Below are 17,689 nucleotides of genomic sequence, written 5' to 3'. Positions count from 1 at the left end.
GAGAGCTCAAGCAGTGGGGAGCGGCAGGCAGAGGGAGAGGGAAAAGCAGACTCCCTGTTGAGCAGGGAGCCCGATGCGGGGCTCGATTCCAGGACCCCAAGATCATGACCTGAACCGAAGGCAAACGTTTAACCAACTAAGCCACCCTGGTGCCCCTCCACTTCTTTCTTATTAATAATGGATATCTTCAAAGAGATAATTCAAGATACCTGCTTCTTTTACCCTATATTGATTCCTAAAAGAAAATCATCCCCTTAAACATTTTCAAACAGACTCATCTAAGTCATAGTTTTCTATTACGAGACCTAACATTTCTACATTTCTATTACAAGACCTAACACTCCTATATTGTTCACTCTTTTTCTTTTCACAATCCTTATTTATACAGATTTCTGGGAGAGAGTTAATAGTTTAGCTAGCTGATCTGGCCCTGGCATTCAAATGACTAGGGTATAAGATCCAGGCCTCTCAGAGGCAAATTGTGTAGATCTTTCTGGAAAAATTAAAATATTACTTACCATGTGGATTTCCAGCAAAGTTCTGAAAATTCATCAAAACTAGAAAAATAATGGGTAATCACAACCAAAAATCAGACAAATATTCACACAAACCAAGATAATAGGGAAAGCAGGCTTATTGTCTTGGTGTGGGCATTGGCAAAGGGTTTGCTGTGGCAACTCCCGCCCTAGTTCATGTAGCTATGAGTTGAGGTTTGCCAACAAGAAAAGATGGTTCTTACCTCCTGGAATGCTGCTGAGCCCGGAAATACTGAGGACAGACTTGATGACTTCTTTAAGTTCCATCTCAGTCCTAAAAAGCTAGTGGTCTACAATTACAGGATTGTGAAAAATATTAGTAATAGTAGAACATGGCAGCACTTAATCAATGGCATTTGGGCAGAAAGAGGATGCACTAACCATGTTATCTTCACTGGCCTCTGCACCCCTTCCCCTGTGCAACCCTCATGTACAACTTTATAAACACAGACACATGCTAATTATTCTGTTTTCTAAAGCGATGGAAAGATTCAGTCTGCCAGTATCAGTTCCAAAACGATGATTGATTCAGGATTAAGTTCTAAGCTTATTCTCTCTAAATTCATCCCTAGTAATAAGATTTTGGTTCATTTGAACATAAATGTTGCAGCTGAGTATCTGAAAGCAGGATTTATTAAAATCCCTACCCAAGTTATTACTGAATATGTTGCCCACAAGTCTGACATAACTTTTCTAAAAGTAAATTAACATTTACTCAGAAGTGAGCTAAAATGAGTCCACAATGTAAATGAATTGCCTCATTTCTATATTAAATAATTGTACTTTCTATTACCTTTTAAACTAACCTCAGGCATTTTCCATTTTTAATAAAGAAGTGTCTTTCAAATCAGCTGATCCAAATCAAATTTTATACTGTCAAATTTTACAGAAGTAGATCAGGGTGAAGTAAGCATAACCTATTATGAGTAATATAATATACTTACTGTAAAACTGCTTTAAAATTGCTTTATCATAATGTCTGTAGATAAAGACATTACCAACACTGGATTTTACGTATTCTAAAGAATGAGACATCCCTATTCTTGATTTTTAACCTGACAAACATAATTTCACCCATCATATAAATAACCCAGGAGATAGATATTCATCACTCTGCACATGTGGGAAAGTATATTCAATCAATTAAATCTTAATTTAAAAGAATGAACATAACCAAAATTTAACATGTGGTATGTATCAGAACTTAAGCCTGAATGTAGGTAATATTACTGACAGAAATTAACAGATTCTTAATTTATCTTCTGTTTATACTGCAAACAGATATGTTTGTAAAGGGCGCCTGGGTGGCTCAGTCATTAAGTGTCTGCCTTCGGCTCAGGTCATGGTCCCAGGGTCCTGGGATCGAGCCCCGCATCGGGCTCCCTGCTCAGCGGGAAGCCTGCTTCTCCCTCTTCCACTCCCCCTGCTTGCGTTCCCTCTCTCGCTGTGTCTCTCTCTGTGAAATAAATAAATAAAATCTTTTTAAAAAAAAAGATATGTTTGTAAAATCTAGTCTGCCTCAATTATAAGTGGCTAGAAATGAGTAATAAATTTGTATGTCTTGAATTTCCAGGTTTTATATTTCAGGCAGTCAACACCAAGACTATAAAAGAATGATATAGTCATAAAAATTCTATGTAAACACATAGTTCAGTGCTTTGAATTCAAAAGTAAACATAAAGATTAGTCATTAATTTGCTGATGGTTCTTAACATTTCTTGGCTATGTACCAACATTTGTACATTTAAAGCTGTGTAGAAAACCAGTATTTCTTCAATATGGCCACTAGATGGCAGAGCCTTGGAGACTCGGTCTTGGCTTAAAAGTAGTTTATTTTTTTTTTTTAAGATTTTTATTATTTATTTGACAGAGAGACAGCAAGAGAGGGAACACAAGCAGGGGGAGTGGGAGAGGGAGAAACAGGCTTCCCGCCGAGCAGGAACCCCAATGTGGGGCTCGATTCCAGAACCCTGGGATCATGACCTGAGCTGAAGGCAGCCGCTTAAGGACTGAGCCATCCAGGCACCCCCTAGAAGTAGTTTAAACAAAACAAAACACGAAACAAAATCTTTATGGGAATGGTGAGCATAGAGAAAGATAGTTTATATTACTTCGGGTCAAAGAAGAAAAAAAGAATTAATCATAAGTCTTTCCCTATGCCAGATTTAGGTTTCCCATATAAAGATTTTAGGATACTAGAATTTTGCAATTTGGCATACATGGCAGTGGGGAAGAAAGTTGGTGGTGAAAGATAAAAAAAAGTTTTCCCTGAAATTTGTCTATTTTTCACTAAAATAAATATTACAATAGAAGAGCAATAAGGGGAATCTATAGAGGTTAAAACCCATGGTTCTCCTCTCCACTCACTTTGGAATGAACGCAGATAAATATATGTATGCAACTATTAGGAATGTACTCTTACAGATTAATAAATTAGTCAAATTGAAATTGAAGCCATCTGGTGGCATATTGAGCTATTTAGATGCCTTTAAATGTAACTTCTTATTTATAAATCCCAACAGTAATTTTTACTCCAAACAACATTTTTAACAGCTTTATTGAAATAAAATTCACACACCATAAAATTCGACCACTTAAAGTGTACAATTCAGTATTTTTCAGTAACATCACAGTTATACAACCATCTTCCCAATCTAATTTTATAACATTCTGTCCCCTTTAAAAGAAACCCTGTAGCAATTGGCTGTCAATACTCACCCCCTTTACCACCCACCTCAGTGACTATTAATTTACTTTGTGTGTCTATGGATTTGCTTATTCTGAGTCTTTCATATACATGGAATCACACAATATGTGATCCCTTGTGACTGGCTTCATGCCCTTAGCATAATGTTTTCAAGGTTTATTCATGTTGTCTCATATGTCAGAACTTCATTCCTTTTTATGGCTGAAAATATTCCATCATGTGGATATACCACATTTTCTTTATCCATTCATCAGTTGATTGATACTGAGGTTGTTTCCGTCTTTTGGCTATTATGAATAATGTTACTATGAACACTGCCATACAAGTATCTATTTGAATCTCAGTTTTCAAATTTTGGGTTATGTACCTAGGAGTGGAATTACTGGGTCATATAACTCTATGTTTAGCTTTTTGAGCAACTGCCAAACTGTTTTCCAGAGTGGCTGCACCATTTTACATTCCCACTAGTGATGCACAAGTGTTCCAAGTGCTATTTCCTGGAGCACTTGGTTTTTTTTTTTTTTTTTTTTTTTTACAATTTTTTTTTTAAGATTTTATTTATTTATTTGAGAGAGAGAGAATGAGAGAGAGCGAGTACATGAGAGGGGGGAGGGTCAGAGGGAGAAGCAGACTCCCTGCCGAGCAGGGAGCCCGATGCGGGACTCGATCCAGGGACTCCAGGATCATGACCTGAGCCGAAGGCAGTCGCTTAACCAACTGAGCCACCCAGGCGCCCTGGAGCACTTGGTTTTTTATAGCCATTCTAGAGTGTATGAGGTGGTATTTCACTGTGGCTTTCATTCATTTTATTTTTTGTTTTCAAAAACCAATTTATCTCCAACTTCCTTTCGACTTCGAACATGTGACTAACAAATTACAAAATTCTCAAATTTTATAAGACATGACACTGTTAAATTCACTAAATTCTTATTTATGTCTATTCATTTTGGCTCTTGATAAAAATTACTGTGAAGAAACTTGTTGAGAAGACTACCCATATTAAAACATCATGTAACTAACTGGTCAGATTTTCTCACAAGTGCTGTTTTTCAAACTTGACTGCAATCTCCTAGTGGTAATGGCAGATGACACAAAAAATGCTTCATGAATTTATTTAATAAAAGTGATACACAGGGACACCTGGGTGGCTCGGTCAGTTAAGCGTCTGCCTTCAGCTCAGGTCATGATCCCAGGGTCCTGGGAGGGATGGAGCCCCCTGTCCAGCTCCCTGCTCAGTGGGGGTCTGCTTCTCCCTCTCCCTTTGCATCCCACCCCACCCCACCCCACCCCCGCTTGTGTGCACGCTCTCTCTGTCTCACAAATAAATAAATAAATAAATAAATAATTAAATAAAATCTTTTTTTAAAAAAGTGATATACAATGTGGTGAGGACACCTACTACCACCCGTTATTGAGGATTGTACCAGTCACTTATCTGCTAAGCCACTGGTCTAAGGCAGCAAACTGAGTAAACTACTGAACTTGGATTCAAACCGAGGTGTCTGACTTCCAAAGGCAGTTTTGCTGGCCTCTTTATTGTGTCCTGTGGAGATGGTAGGATTGTATTAAATTTCCCAATGGAGATTTAATATATATGTCTGTAGACCTACAGACAGGATTTAGATTTGTAATGGTAACACCGAGGAGGCCCAGGGACAATAAGACCTCCAATCTCAAAATGTTTACCTACCCAATATCTTAATACAAATATACATATGACTGTAAGAAATAGAATGTGAAGCATGACAGTATTCATTCGTCTTTTCCTGTATTCATTCATTCAGCAAGTATTTAGAAAGTGATGATCCTATGTTACACAAGGCCCAAGGCACTGAAGATAAATCGATGAACAAGTTGCAGGAGTTTTTGCACTTGGGGACCTTCCTTGTAGTGGACAGACACAGAGAATAAATGCAGGTACCTAAAAATAAAATAAGCTCATTTTTGACGGTGAACTAAAGCTAGAAAAGAATTCAAAAGGTGACAAAATAAGGAGTTGTGGCAGCGAGGGACTACGTTGGCTCAGAGAGTCAGACAAGATCTCTCTGCAAAGGTGACATTTGCACTTAGGCCAAAAAAGATGAGAAGAAGCCAACACTGTCACGATCTGAGAAAAGAGAGTGCCAGGTGGAGGGAACGAACAAAGCTAGTGAAAACATGTGGAGACGAGAACCAGCAGCTGTTGCCGGAGAAGGCGGACGGCTACGGAGGTTGGGCCGTGGCCGCCGGCGGTGAGCGCGGTGGTGATGCATCTGGGGAACAGGTGAGGTCAGGTCGTCAGGCTTGTGGCCGTGATAAGGAGTTTGGGCATTAGTCTAATTGCAGGGAGTAGACTTTAGAGGATTTTAAGGAAAAAAAAAAAAATAGATAACATGATCAGTGGATATGGTAGAAGTGATTAGGTTCAGGATATATTTTAGGAGTAGAACCAGGATATCTTGCTGAAGTATCAGATAGTACAGGTAACAGAAAGAAAGGAGTTACATTTATGAAATGGCTTTAAGTTGTAAAATACAATTCATACTTGGTTTTTGTTGGTTTTTGTTTTTTTTTTTTTTTTTTTGTAAAACAGAAAAGAAAATGTAAATCTCCTAACAGGATTGAAATTAAAATAAGAGGAAAAACTCTGTTTTCTCACTTTTCTCCTCTGGAGGAAATTTAAAATTTTCCATCACTACCTCAGACTGTGCATTGCAACAATTTTAATCACACCGTGCCTCTGCCAGGAATGACACATAGTTTATTATATTTATTGTGCTATGTACAGAACATAGTTCTAAGGGGAAAAAAGGATAAACTACGTTGCCATAATCACCAAAGGGCTCTTGATTTAAATAGTTGCATGCGCTCCTGGCGGCAGACATATCTAGGGGTAGCTGCCCCACAATCACAGCCTCGGTCTCTGCAAACTACCTTGACCTACAATCCCCCCACCCCACCCCTCCACCAAGGAACCAGCCAGACATCCATGTTTGTACCATGTAATTTCATTCCCTAACCCCAAGACACATGTGATTACACCAAGATTACCCACGGCTGGCTAATTTATTGGCAGAGGATTGATAGAACAAAGACAAAAAAGCCCACTTGAGGTACAGGTTCTGGAACTGAAAGGCCATAGAGAAAGAACTTGAAGCCAAACCACAGCAAAACAAAGCCAAGTACATGCTGTAGTTGTAGGAGAGCAAAAATTGTGAATTTGTGGGCTGGGGTAGGAGAGAGGGAAGGTGAGGCCAGTATGAAGGCACTAGGAAGCAGCAGACCAAAGCAAGTGCACATGCAGACTCAGAATTCAAGAATCCTGGCTGAGACACTCCCTTACTCCATTTGAAATATGATGCTATTTATAAATACTTGGCTTTCACTTAACTTTTTTTAAAGATTTCTTTATTTATTTGAGAGAGACAGAGAGCAAGAGAGCGGGGTGGGGGTGGAGAAGGAGGAAGGTCAGAGGGAGAGGAAGAGAAAAATCTCAAGCAGACTCCATGCTGAGTGCAGAGCCCAACGCAGGGCTTAATCTTACAACCTGAGGTCATGACCTGAGCCAAAACCAAGAGTTGGACACTTAGCCAACGGTGCCACCCAGGTGCCTCTCACTTAACTTTTTTTAAAGAACAAATCTACTGCAAAGCCTGGCTGTAGGATGTCCACTGGTGGATATTGTTCACCAACCGATCTATCTTTTCCATTTCAAAGAAACAATGGTTCTGTCTCAGAGTTCAAGATAGCATCAGACTACTAAGGTCATGAAACCCTCTGTGATTCTAGGAAAGGGAAGAAAGTTAAAAATTACACCTCCTTTTTCCAAAAATCCTTGACTGATGTCATTCCATGCCACTTAAAACTTTCATAATGGCCACAAACTAAGAGTGAAAACTATAAGAAAAGGCATTTTTTTCTGGCCAATTTTATTTGATCCAGCCCTAGTTTGCTCGCTGAGATTAGAATATGTTTGGTGATAAGGTGCGGGATATGAGAGTTACAGGTGTATTATCACATTGTGCTATATCATGGGGCCAAAATAAAAAGAAAATGTGAAGGGCTATCATTAGAAATATGTGGGAACCTGATAAGAAAAAGGAAGTCTGGAATGGGACAAAGTCCACAGATAAATTTAATCAAGTGTAGCAAAACTCAAATAAGAATTATTCTGGGCACCAAAAGATCTGAAATAGAAACAAGGACAATGTGATATATTTTTAATTGTATATTCCCACCCATACTATATTCCTGTGTATATCCTATAAACTACTTTGCCATAATCACCAACTGGTAATAGCCGTGATTGTCTCTGGAGAAGCCATCAGGGATCAGGAGTGGTCAGAGGGACCTTCGACTTTATCCGGGAGTGGTCAGAGGGAACTTTGGCTTTATCCAAAATGTCTGGTTTGGGGGGATTTTTTGTTTGTTTGTTTGTTTTTTACAAGAGAGTATGTTCATGAATTGCTTCTATAATTAAACATGTTTTCTAATTATATAAGAAAAATATGAAGAAAGACTTTAAATGAAAAAAGTTCTTAAAATCATAAGAACTATGCTAATGTGAAAACAGTTACAAAAGTCAAGGATGCAATGTTGCCCCATTTGCCAACGTGCAAATCTATGGAAATCATGGCTAAAGGCTTACAAATTCATACTACCAAATTCTGACACAAAACTTTTTTACAAGTCCCTCTAGCCATTGTTTCATTGAAATGGGAAGGGATAAGATCTTCTGTTAAATGAGTAAGCTGCATTAATTAGGAAATGCTAGATTCCATTGGAGTTTCAGTGCTCAACAAAAGATGAACTGTTCTGAGCTCTTTCTCACCCAACCTTGATAAAATCTGAAAAGATGTCCCTGTGAAAAAGCTGGTAAGAGATCAACTAAAGTGGCAGTGCTGATAAAGGACCCTTACTTCAAAGCCTTAATGCTTTATGCTTCTCCCGCAGTAAGTTAGCAGTGGACAATCGGGAAACAATGAATGACGGGTAAGCTGTTTTGTTTTGTTTTTTGTTTTTTTTTTTTTTAATTTTTTTATTGTTATGTTAATCCCCATACATTACATCATTAGTTTTAGATATAGTGTTCCATGATTCATTGTTTGTGCATAACACCCAGTGCTCCATGCAGAACGTGCCCTCCTCAATACCCATCACCAGGCTAACCCATCCTCCCAACCCCCTCCCCTCTAGAACCCTCAGTTTGTTTTTCAGAGTCCATCGTCTCTCATGGTTCTTCTCCCCCTCCGATTTCCCCCCTTCATTCTTCCCCTCCTGCTACATTCTTCTTCTTCTTTTTTTCTTTCTTAACATATATTGCATTATTTGTTTCAGAGGTACAGATCTGAGATTCAACAGTCTTGCACAATTCACAGCGCTTACCAGAACACATACCCTCCCCAGTGTCCATCACCCAGTCACCCGACGGGTAAGCTGTTTTAAGAATTGCTGTTAAGAGCACAACCTAAAGTTGAAATACCGATCTTGTCACTTTTTAATCACCCTGTTTAAGCCATCTTGTTATTCAACACATAACTGAGATTTCTAACATCAAACTAAAAATTTCCCCAACTCTTTATCAGAATACTAGTCACACTTTCAAAACATGATTTTAAAAAAAGAAGATAAGAAAAAAGAATAGTGAGAAATTTACTTGCTTGGGTGCCAGATACCGCAAAGCTTTCCAAAAGCATGACCTAATCTAAAATGTTCCAGAAGCAAAAGATAAAGTCATATTTATTTCCATTAACTTTGCAGACATCTTACCTACCTCACTGAAGGTGTTTGGAAGGAAAATCTGGGAGATGAGATCATGATTTTCAGGCAAAAATAAAACACCATCTGAAAAACAACATGAAATATTAGAAAAGTTTTCAGAATGCCTAGGACAAGGAATATGAAAGGAAATTTCCCCTTGGAATGCTTTCCGTCTGTTTCTGAAGGGGGAAACACAAATAAAGACAATTTTTAAAAGCACTCTTTTTTTTTTTTCAGTGTGCTTTTGTGTACACCACCAAATCACAATTAATAGGATAATGGACTTCCGATGAACTTCCCATTAATAACTGCAGCTTTGTACACATCCACCATTCTCTTAGACAGTGCCCAAGGGCCCCAAACCATGCATTTGCATGATGGCTGGAGACAGCCTAGGAGTGGTGCTCCAGGCCCCAAAGTGAGTAATCCCACTGGATTCTGGGAGAATTAAACTCGTGATCCTGGCATCTGCTAGGCTATAATCAAAGGAGTTTATAACCAATAACTACTCGGGTAAAAGCAGTTTTTAAGAATAATAATTGTATGAACAGTATTTCAGAAAACAAAAGTATATTATTGAAGACTTAGATAGTAAATAGTATAGAATAAATTTCTGTTTTCAAATCATGTCCAAAATAATTTCTTGTTGTTGTTTTTAAACCTCAGGTAGCTTTTGGTGAAATAATTTCGAATGTATTTTTTAAACCTAAAGCTTTGTTTTTGTGTATTTTAAAAGTCTATCTTTTCAAAAAATAATCTGTATCAAAAATCAGTTTATAAGACTCCGTGAGTTAAGAATTCATTGCTGTGGGAACCATAATAAGTTGAAGGCAGTGGCCAGAAAAACCAGGAGTGAGGAACGGTGATGGTTAGCTTTATGTGCTAACCTGTGTTATGCTGTGGCACCCAGATATTTGGTCAAGTGCCAGACTGGATGTTGCTGTAAAGGTATTTTTTAGATGAAATGAACATTTACAGCAGTGGACTTAGAGAAAAGCAGGTTATCCTCTATTATGTGGGTGGGCCTCATCCAATCACTTGAAGGCCTTAAGAGAAAACAGACTGAGGTTCCTCAGAGGAAGAGGTAAATCTGTCTGCAGTCTGCCTTTGAACTCTAGTTGCAACATTAACTCTTACGTGGGTTTCCAGCCTGCTGGTCTACCCTGCAGATTTGGACTTGCCAGCCCCTATAATCATGTGAGCCAATTCCTTCAGATCCCTCTGTCTCTCTCTCCATTTCTGTCTCTGTTTCTGTCTCTCTCACTACACACACACACACATCCTATTGGTTCTGTTCTTCTGGAGAACTCTAATAAAGGAACCAAAACCAAACACTTCCTCTCTTGCCTTAGCAGGTTTTTCCTCCTAGAAAAAAAAAAAAAAGGAGGGGGACAAAAAGACAAAAACCTGTCCTATGATTACTTTTAAATATCTGCATCTCCGGGCACCCGGGTGGCTCGGTCATTAAGTGGCTGCCTTCGGCTCAGGTCATGATCCCAGGGTGCTGGAATCGAGCCCCACATCGGGCTCTCTGCTTGGCTGGAGGCCTGCTTCTCCCTCTCCCACTCCCCCTGCTTGTGTTCCCTGTCTCGCTGTCTCTCTCTGTGTCAAATAAATAAATAAAATCTTTAAAAAAAAATCTGCATCTCCATGAAAAAAGTGAAGGTAAAGATTTGGATTCATTTATTCCACAAATGCTTTTGGGGCACCCACTCCACAGCGGGCCCTGCACTGCCCCATCCTCCTAGGGAATACAGCAGAGAATGAAAGGGACAAAACCTCAGCCCTTGTGGAGTCTACTATCTAGTAGCAAGATGCAGATGATAGACAAATAAATACACAATGGATTAAATGGTGTAAGTGCTAGGAATAAAAGTAAAGCAGAAAAGGGAAATAGAGAAGAGGGTTGCTATTTTAAATGTAGTTAGCAGGGACGGCCAAAAGAATATCAGCAGAAGAGAGTACCAGGCTCAGGAAAGAGCAAGTACAAAGGTGCAAGGAGGGCACGTGCCTGGTGTATTCACAGAACAGCAGGAAGGCTGGTGTGGCTGGAACAGAGTCATCTAGGGAGAGAATAGTGGAAGACAAAATCTTTCTCTGAGTGAGGTGAGAAGCTATTAGAAGGTTTTAGACAAAGGAGTGACATGATCTGACATGATTTTGAACAATACTTTAGCTGCTATATGGAGAATAGATTATAGGAGAGCAAGAGTGGACTAAGGGAGACTTTTAAGATGCTACTCTACAAGCAAGAAATGATGGTGACTATAGTCATTAAGTGGTAGATATGCAATCCCATCCATACATGAACAGCAGAATTCCAAATTAGAGATGGCCCTTTTGGAAATACCAAGGTTTGAAGGCTACAGTTGATTATGGCATGGAGGGATGATCAAGGCTTATGCATAAACCCAAGTAAGCAATCTTGGAAGTTCCTTGGCAGGGGACAGGGAGGAGGACCCATCAGAGACATTGCAATTACAAGGACTACATTTATAATCACAGTTAAAAATGCTTGAGATGTTCAAGATTCACAGCTATAAAGAAAGGGTGTGGGACCAAAAGGGACAAAGTGTGCTCTGCAGTCTAAAAAAAGGGAGCAATGGCTTTCCTACTCTGTCTCTAGAATTATCCCAGATAGGCAAAATGTTGGCCATGTTTTCACGTTCAGTCTGGCTTCCTGGCACATATGTCCTCATAACACAGACAGATGCACCAGACGCTCTTGGCAACAGCCATTATGATCACCCACCTTACTCTTCTTACACTGATTCAGTGCTCAATAACAACCTGATTATAACGTAGCTTCCCATGGAGATTTTCCTATGAGAAGTGTTCCTACACTAGTGATTATGAACTTTAAATTGAGGAAAGCTTGATAGTTATGCTTTTCAGTGTAAGTTAATAAACAGGCTCAGTGTTGTATTTAAGTGAACGTCATGAGTCTAACTGATATGAATCAATATTCTTAGATCTGAATGCTCAGAAAATTTCAGGTTTCTGTCTTGCTAAACTGAGGAGCAGACTCTAAATCCATGGCAATGCTGTCCTGAGAAGTCCAGGATTAACAGGCCAGTCTCTCGGGTGATTTGAGTTGTCTTTTGACAAGAGAATAAGAGTTTATTAGGTGAAGAATTCAGGAGGAAAACTAAAGGAATGCAATGTGCAAAACCAGAGACAGGAAATGGAGGCTTGTGTTCATATCATCATTTAACATAAGTGAAGCAGAGACTGAGTATTTGAGCAATGTTGGGAGAGAAGTTTGGAAAAGGGTTTTGGGGTCAGAATATCCCTTGAATGACATAGTGAGAAGTTTGGATTCTTTCCTAAGGCCAGGGAGAATGGGAGCTATTTGTAAGCAGAAGAGAAATACAGAGGAGGGATGCTTGGGTGGCTCAGTGGGTTGAGCGTCTGCCTTTGGCTCAGGTCATGATCCCGGGTCGACTCAGGTCATAATCCCAGGGTCCTGGGATGAAGCCCCGCATTGGGCTCCCTGATCAGTGGGGTGCCTGCTTCTCCCTCTCCCTCTGCCCCTCGCCCTGCTTGTGCTCTCTCTCTCTCTGGCCCTCTATCTCAAATAAATAAATAAAATCCTTTTAAAAAAAGGGGGTGGGGGATGGGTTAGCCTGGTGATGGGTATTAAAGAGGGCACATACTGAATGGAGCACTGGGTGTTATACGCAAACAATGAATCATGGAACACTACATCAAAAACTAATGATGTAATGTATGGTGATTAACATAACATAATAAAATTTTTTTAAAAATTTAAAAAAATCTTTTAAAAAAGGAAATATAGAGGCATAGAGATATGTTTTAGGAAAATATGTCTGGTGATGGTGTGGAGGATTAGACTGAGTAGAGAGAGACTGGATGAACTGCGATGAGTTAGGAAGAGTCTCAGTGGAAAACTACATGGATCCGAATAAAGGCAGGGGCAATGGGTACAGAGAGGATGGAGAACGAACAAGACAACATAAAATAAGCCATATGTGAATATTAATGGAGAAGCATGGATAAATTTAGCTTAGCCAAATAATTCAAAAGCAAGCTCATTCACTGAGATAGGCAATGGAAATGGAGATGCAGGTATTGAGTTTAGTTTTAAACATGTTGATTTTGAAATGTCTATAAGTCATTCAAGTGGAGATGTCCAGAAAGCAACAGAATACAAGTCTGTAGTTCAGAAGAGCCATATAGACATAAGCTGTAACTTTGGGATTTGCTACTATTGCAAACTTATAGATGTCAATGAGTTAGAATTCGACAGTGGTGTGGGTGGTTCAGGGAGTGAGGTGTAAGAAGATTAAAAGTGAAATTCCAGACACTCACAATAGCTAAGGTGTTGACAGAGTAAAAGGAGTCATGAAAAGATTCTGAAAAGTAATCAAAAGTATGAGGAGAGAGTAAAATGAACACTGTTATAAAATCCAACAGAAAGAAATATTTTAGGATGAAGAGAGAAGTCAGCATTCCCACACGCTCCAGAGTGGGCAGAAGAAAATGAAGACAGAAAAGAGGCCACTCCATGTAGCAGTCAAGTGATCGGTGATCCTTGCCAGAACAATTCCAATGGGGTGATGAGGGCAGAAATAAAACTGCAAAGACAGTAGGTGAGCACAACTCTTTCAAGAAGTTTGGAAGACAAGAAATCGAATGGCAACTTGTGAGAGAGAATCAAAGAAAGCTGAAGACTGAAGACTCTGAGTTTATTTCTTCTTCCTAATTCCCTCAATCCAATCAACAAATATATCCTGTTGATATTTCATGCAAATTTTTTTCAAGACTGACCCTTCCTCTCTTTTGGTTGTTTTCAAGCCTTCTTGGTTTGTCTCTGATTTGCTTCCAATCCTCTGAACTACTCTCCCTGCTTCTGCTTGTTCTTCAGCTGTACACCATAAACCAGCTGCCAGATGAATCTTCTAGAATGGCAGTTACTGAATGTGATTCTCCACTTAAAAAACTTCAGTGGTTCCTCATTCTCTCTTATTCGCACTTCAGCCTGACGTTTGACATTTGACGAGGATTGGTCCTCCCTATACATCCTATATCCACCTCCTACCCTGCTTCAGCCAAGATGGACTTCTCAACTATTCTCATGTTCCAAGCATTGAGCATACTCTTCCTTCTAGCTGGTATATCATCTGGCTTTTCTCAGATAATCAGTCCCACCTGTCCTTCAGGGATCAAGTTAATTTCCAAGTCTTTATGAAAAAGAAGGAGGAAAAAGAGGTAAGAATAATTACTCAGCAATTTTATCTATTTTACCTTACTAGTGGGCTAGAAAGAAGGGAGGGGTCAAAAGAAAAGGGGACACAGCTTAAGAAAATAAATAACAATGTCTATATTAATGTAGAGATCAATAATCATACAATTTTGAAAATAGTATCATTCTTAACCATGCATTTATATATTTTTGGTATTTAAGTTACCTATTTACTCCAAATTGTAATGTCTTGCTTTTACAGTACCATAACAATTGCTGTATTTAAGGATTTCTAGTCTCCTACAGAATACATACATGAATAATTGCTATTTGACAGGTTTTGGACTCAGCTTTGCAACTCAATCACTAAAGAAAAATACCCTGGGAAATTTTCAAAAATACGCACATTTCTGGAGATTCTGTTCTCACAGCACTCTGGGGCTATGCACCCCCAACTACAAATCTCTGCTTTGTGAGTCTTCTCACTGATGAGTGAGCTGCTTGCCTCAGGTAGGGGTTTGAGAACCACTGCAGAGTATGGTGAGTGGGAAAAGTCAGAACTGTTACGAAATATCAGGTTGGTTATTCCTAGTGAAAAAGGAAACACAAAAAATGGAAGCAATTAGTTGGGTGACTTCAATTCCTCAGAATATAAAGAATATCCCCCAGGAAAGTATTAAATGGTATAAGAAAATTTTTCCTCCTGAATAGTCACATAAGAATTTGAAAAATATGTAAGGAATGCAGTATCAAAGTAAAAATAAATCAGCCAACAGACTGTCTCCAATCTGTTGGAAGACATATTTAGCATATTTTATAATTAAATAAGCTGACTTTTAAAGTTGTTTTGAGAGTCTAAACAACCACTTTGTTTTCCTAATACGACTGCATGGCACTCTATATTCCTTGTCAATCATATTGACGCTTCTGTGTCCTGTAGACAGATGATGCTGCTTTTTCCTGCAACACTGTATTAACACCTCTTAATGATATGGATACAATTCCATAGAGGCAGTCATCTTTTTATTCAGTTTATGAACACCAAATAGTCCCAAGCTGTTTTGATAACTAGTACTTTGACCTGTGTAATTGTTGTTTTACTCCTAGCAATGGTAGTTGGCATCTTAAACTTTAATGACTTTGTGTTTATTTTTATTAACAAAAGAAAACAGAACTCTTTGAAATAAGTAGGCACTCAGCTCTGATGAAAGATACTAAGGTACCAAAAGTTCAAATTCTATCCCAGGATTTTTAAAATCAGAGACGCATCCCATCACTTGCTTCATTAGCTTTCACTCATGGTGAGCATCAGAATCACTTGGGGCGCTTATTAAACATACGGATTTCCACACTGGGACATTTTCATGAGGTCCAAAAATCTGCATTTAAAATAAGAACTCAGGATGATCCTTGAACTCCAGTTTGAAAATTACTGACCAACCCCCTCACTTACACATAACGAAACTGAGCCCAAGAGGTTAAATAACTTACCCAGGGTCACATAGCTAGAAAATGACAATCAAGTGTGGAACTGAGGTAGTCTAACTCCCAGCTCTGTGTTCTTCCCACCCTGACACCCACCCTGACTCCCCTGCCCCTGAATTCCTTCAACAGGAGAGTCACCTCTCTGGTCCTGCCGTGAAGAGAAGTTCATATGCAGTATTCCTTAGGTGCCATAGAGCCCAAGGAAGCTACCAATGTGTGAGTTGTAGAAGAAAGGCTGCACACATAAGGGGAGTACAAACTATGCAAACACCAATGGAACATTACGGCAAAATGTCAAGAGCTTGGTGAGACAAAGACTACCATGATATGGCAAGTTTACTTATTTACTCACTTATTGTGACTAAAATCACAAAAATAATAAAACCAAGATTTGATAACTGATAACTAACTATAGCTAAATCTGATACCTAAATCTCAGAAAGACTACACTCTGAATTTACCTTATCTTTCTGAATTTCAGCTTATTCTCTGTGAAAATACATACTATGCTAAACCTACTTACTATGCAGGATTATCCTGAGTACAGCAACATTATATGAACAGTGTTTCATGCAGTTCTAGCCCATGGTAGATATTCAGTAAATGTTATAATTTTAAAAAATTTTATGTGGTGGCCTCCTACCACAGGCAGATGACAATTACATACATACCAAAGTAGAATTGTTGATGCTTCCCATCACTCGAGCACTGTAGAAATTAAAAACATAGCAGGGACGCCTGGGCGGCTCAGTCAGTTAAGCGGCTGCCTTCGGCTCAGGTCATGATCCCAGGGTCCTGGGATAGAGCCCCACATCGGGCTCCCTGCTCAGTGGGGAGCCTGCTTCTCCCTCTCCTCCTCGCTCAGTGTTCTCACTCGCTATCTCTGTCTCTCGCTCTCAAATAAATAAATAAGATCTTAAAAAAAAAATTTAAAAAAAACATAGCAGAGTGAAGATATAAGATTTAGGAGATTTAAGGGAACACTTACGTATAAATAACAGGGATGGAGCTAATGGAATACAATATTGAACAAAAGGAAGACACAGTAACATAAACACTATGATTGTAAACATTAAAAATAGGCATGACTAAACTACATTTTGGGGAATGCATAGTTAGGAGGCAAAACTACAAAGCAAAACAAGGAATTAATGAAAACACCAGGATAATGGTTCCCTCTAAAAGGTACAGAGGGAGTTGCATGAGGAAAGACACATGAGGGACTTCTGGGGTGATGGCCACATTGTATTTTTGACCTACGTGGTGGTTACATTAGTATTCCCTTTAACATAATTGTTTATTTTTGTGTTTCATGCATTTATATGTATGTATGTTATATTTTACGGTAAAAACTCCTAAAGGTTTTTAAAAGACAACTTTAGTAGGATAAAGCTGCAAGGAGGCACTAGACATTCTTATTATAGACATATGAGTTGTCTCTCCACATGAACTACTAAGATAATAGAGTACAGCTGTGCAGCAGGTTTATGTAAATATTTATCTGTGTACTGGCCCAGACGACTCACCCTGGAGGTGTTGTGAAGTTTAATTGGAAGACATTTGATCAGAGGTTGCCAGGATCCACTCAACACAAATACATAGCCAGTCTAATTCCATATGACTTACTAGTTGAATGCTGATTATATTCATAATCATCATAATCTTAAAAAGTCATGTTTGCTTGTTCCAACGATGTTTTCGGTCATAGTTTCTATGGTTCCCAACTCCATATGGAGAAATAATATGTCCTAAAGGGGAAGATGACTAATTTTCTGAACTTTACAAGGGCAAAGTTATTGTTTTGCCACTTTGGCTAAACACATCAACAGCAAAATAAATGCAGGATATTTTCAGAGATTAAACTAAAACTTTAACTGAGACATTAGAAGATGAAAATATAGTCAATGGCAGTGGTTTATTTGAATTGACTAATACTATTTTGACACCTAGATGAGACTGTTTTGGATGAGGTGCCCATGTATGTTGTATCATTTGTTTTAAGTTACAGAGTAGCTA

The 17,689-nt window shown here is 38.9% G+C and overlaps 1 long non-coding RNA gene across 2 annotated transcripts; it reads right to left on the bottom strand.

Annotated features, from left to right (window-relative positions):
* Window positions 1-668: 668 nt before the first annotated feature.
* On the bottom strand, window positions 669-16,429 carry LOC116635498. 2 transcript variants are annotated; one of them, XR_004300180.1, is made up of 4 exons: window positions 16,345-16,429; window positions 14,595-14,776; window positions 8,996-9,066; window positions 669-826 (listed from the first exon to the last, which is right to left on the bottom strand). It is a non-coding gene; the product is annotated as an uncharacterized LOC116635498 (long non-coding RNA). The 2 variants fall into 2 exon arrangements; XR_004300179.1 differs by lacking the exon at window positions 669-826 and adding an exon at window positions 4,696-5,164.
* Window positions 16,430-17,689: the final 1,260 nt, after the last annotated feature.

Source organism: Phoca vitulina, unplaced genomic scaffold (assembly GCF_004348235.1).
Source record: "Phoca vitulina isolate PV1807 unplaced genomic scaffold, GSC_HSeal_1.0 scaffold11, whole genome shotgun sequence".
NCBI classification, from domain to species: domain Eukaryota; kingdom Metazoa; phylum Chordata; class Mammalia; order Carnivora; family Phocidae; genus Phoca; species Phoca vitulina.
This window is presented reverse-complemented; position numbering and strand designations above follow the sequence as displayed.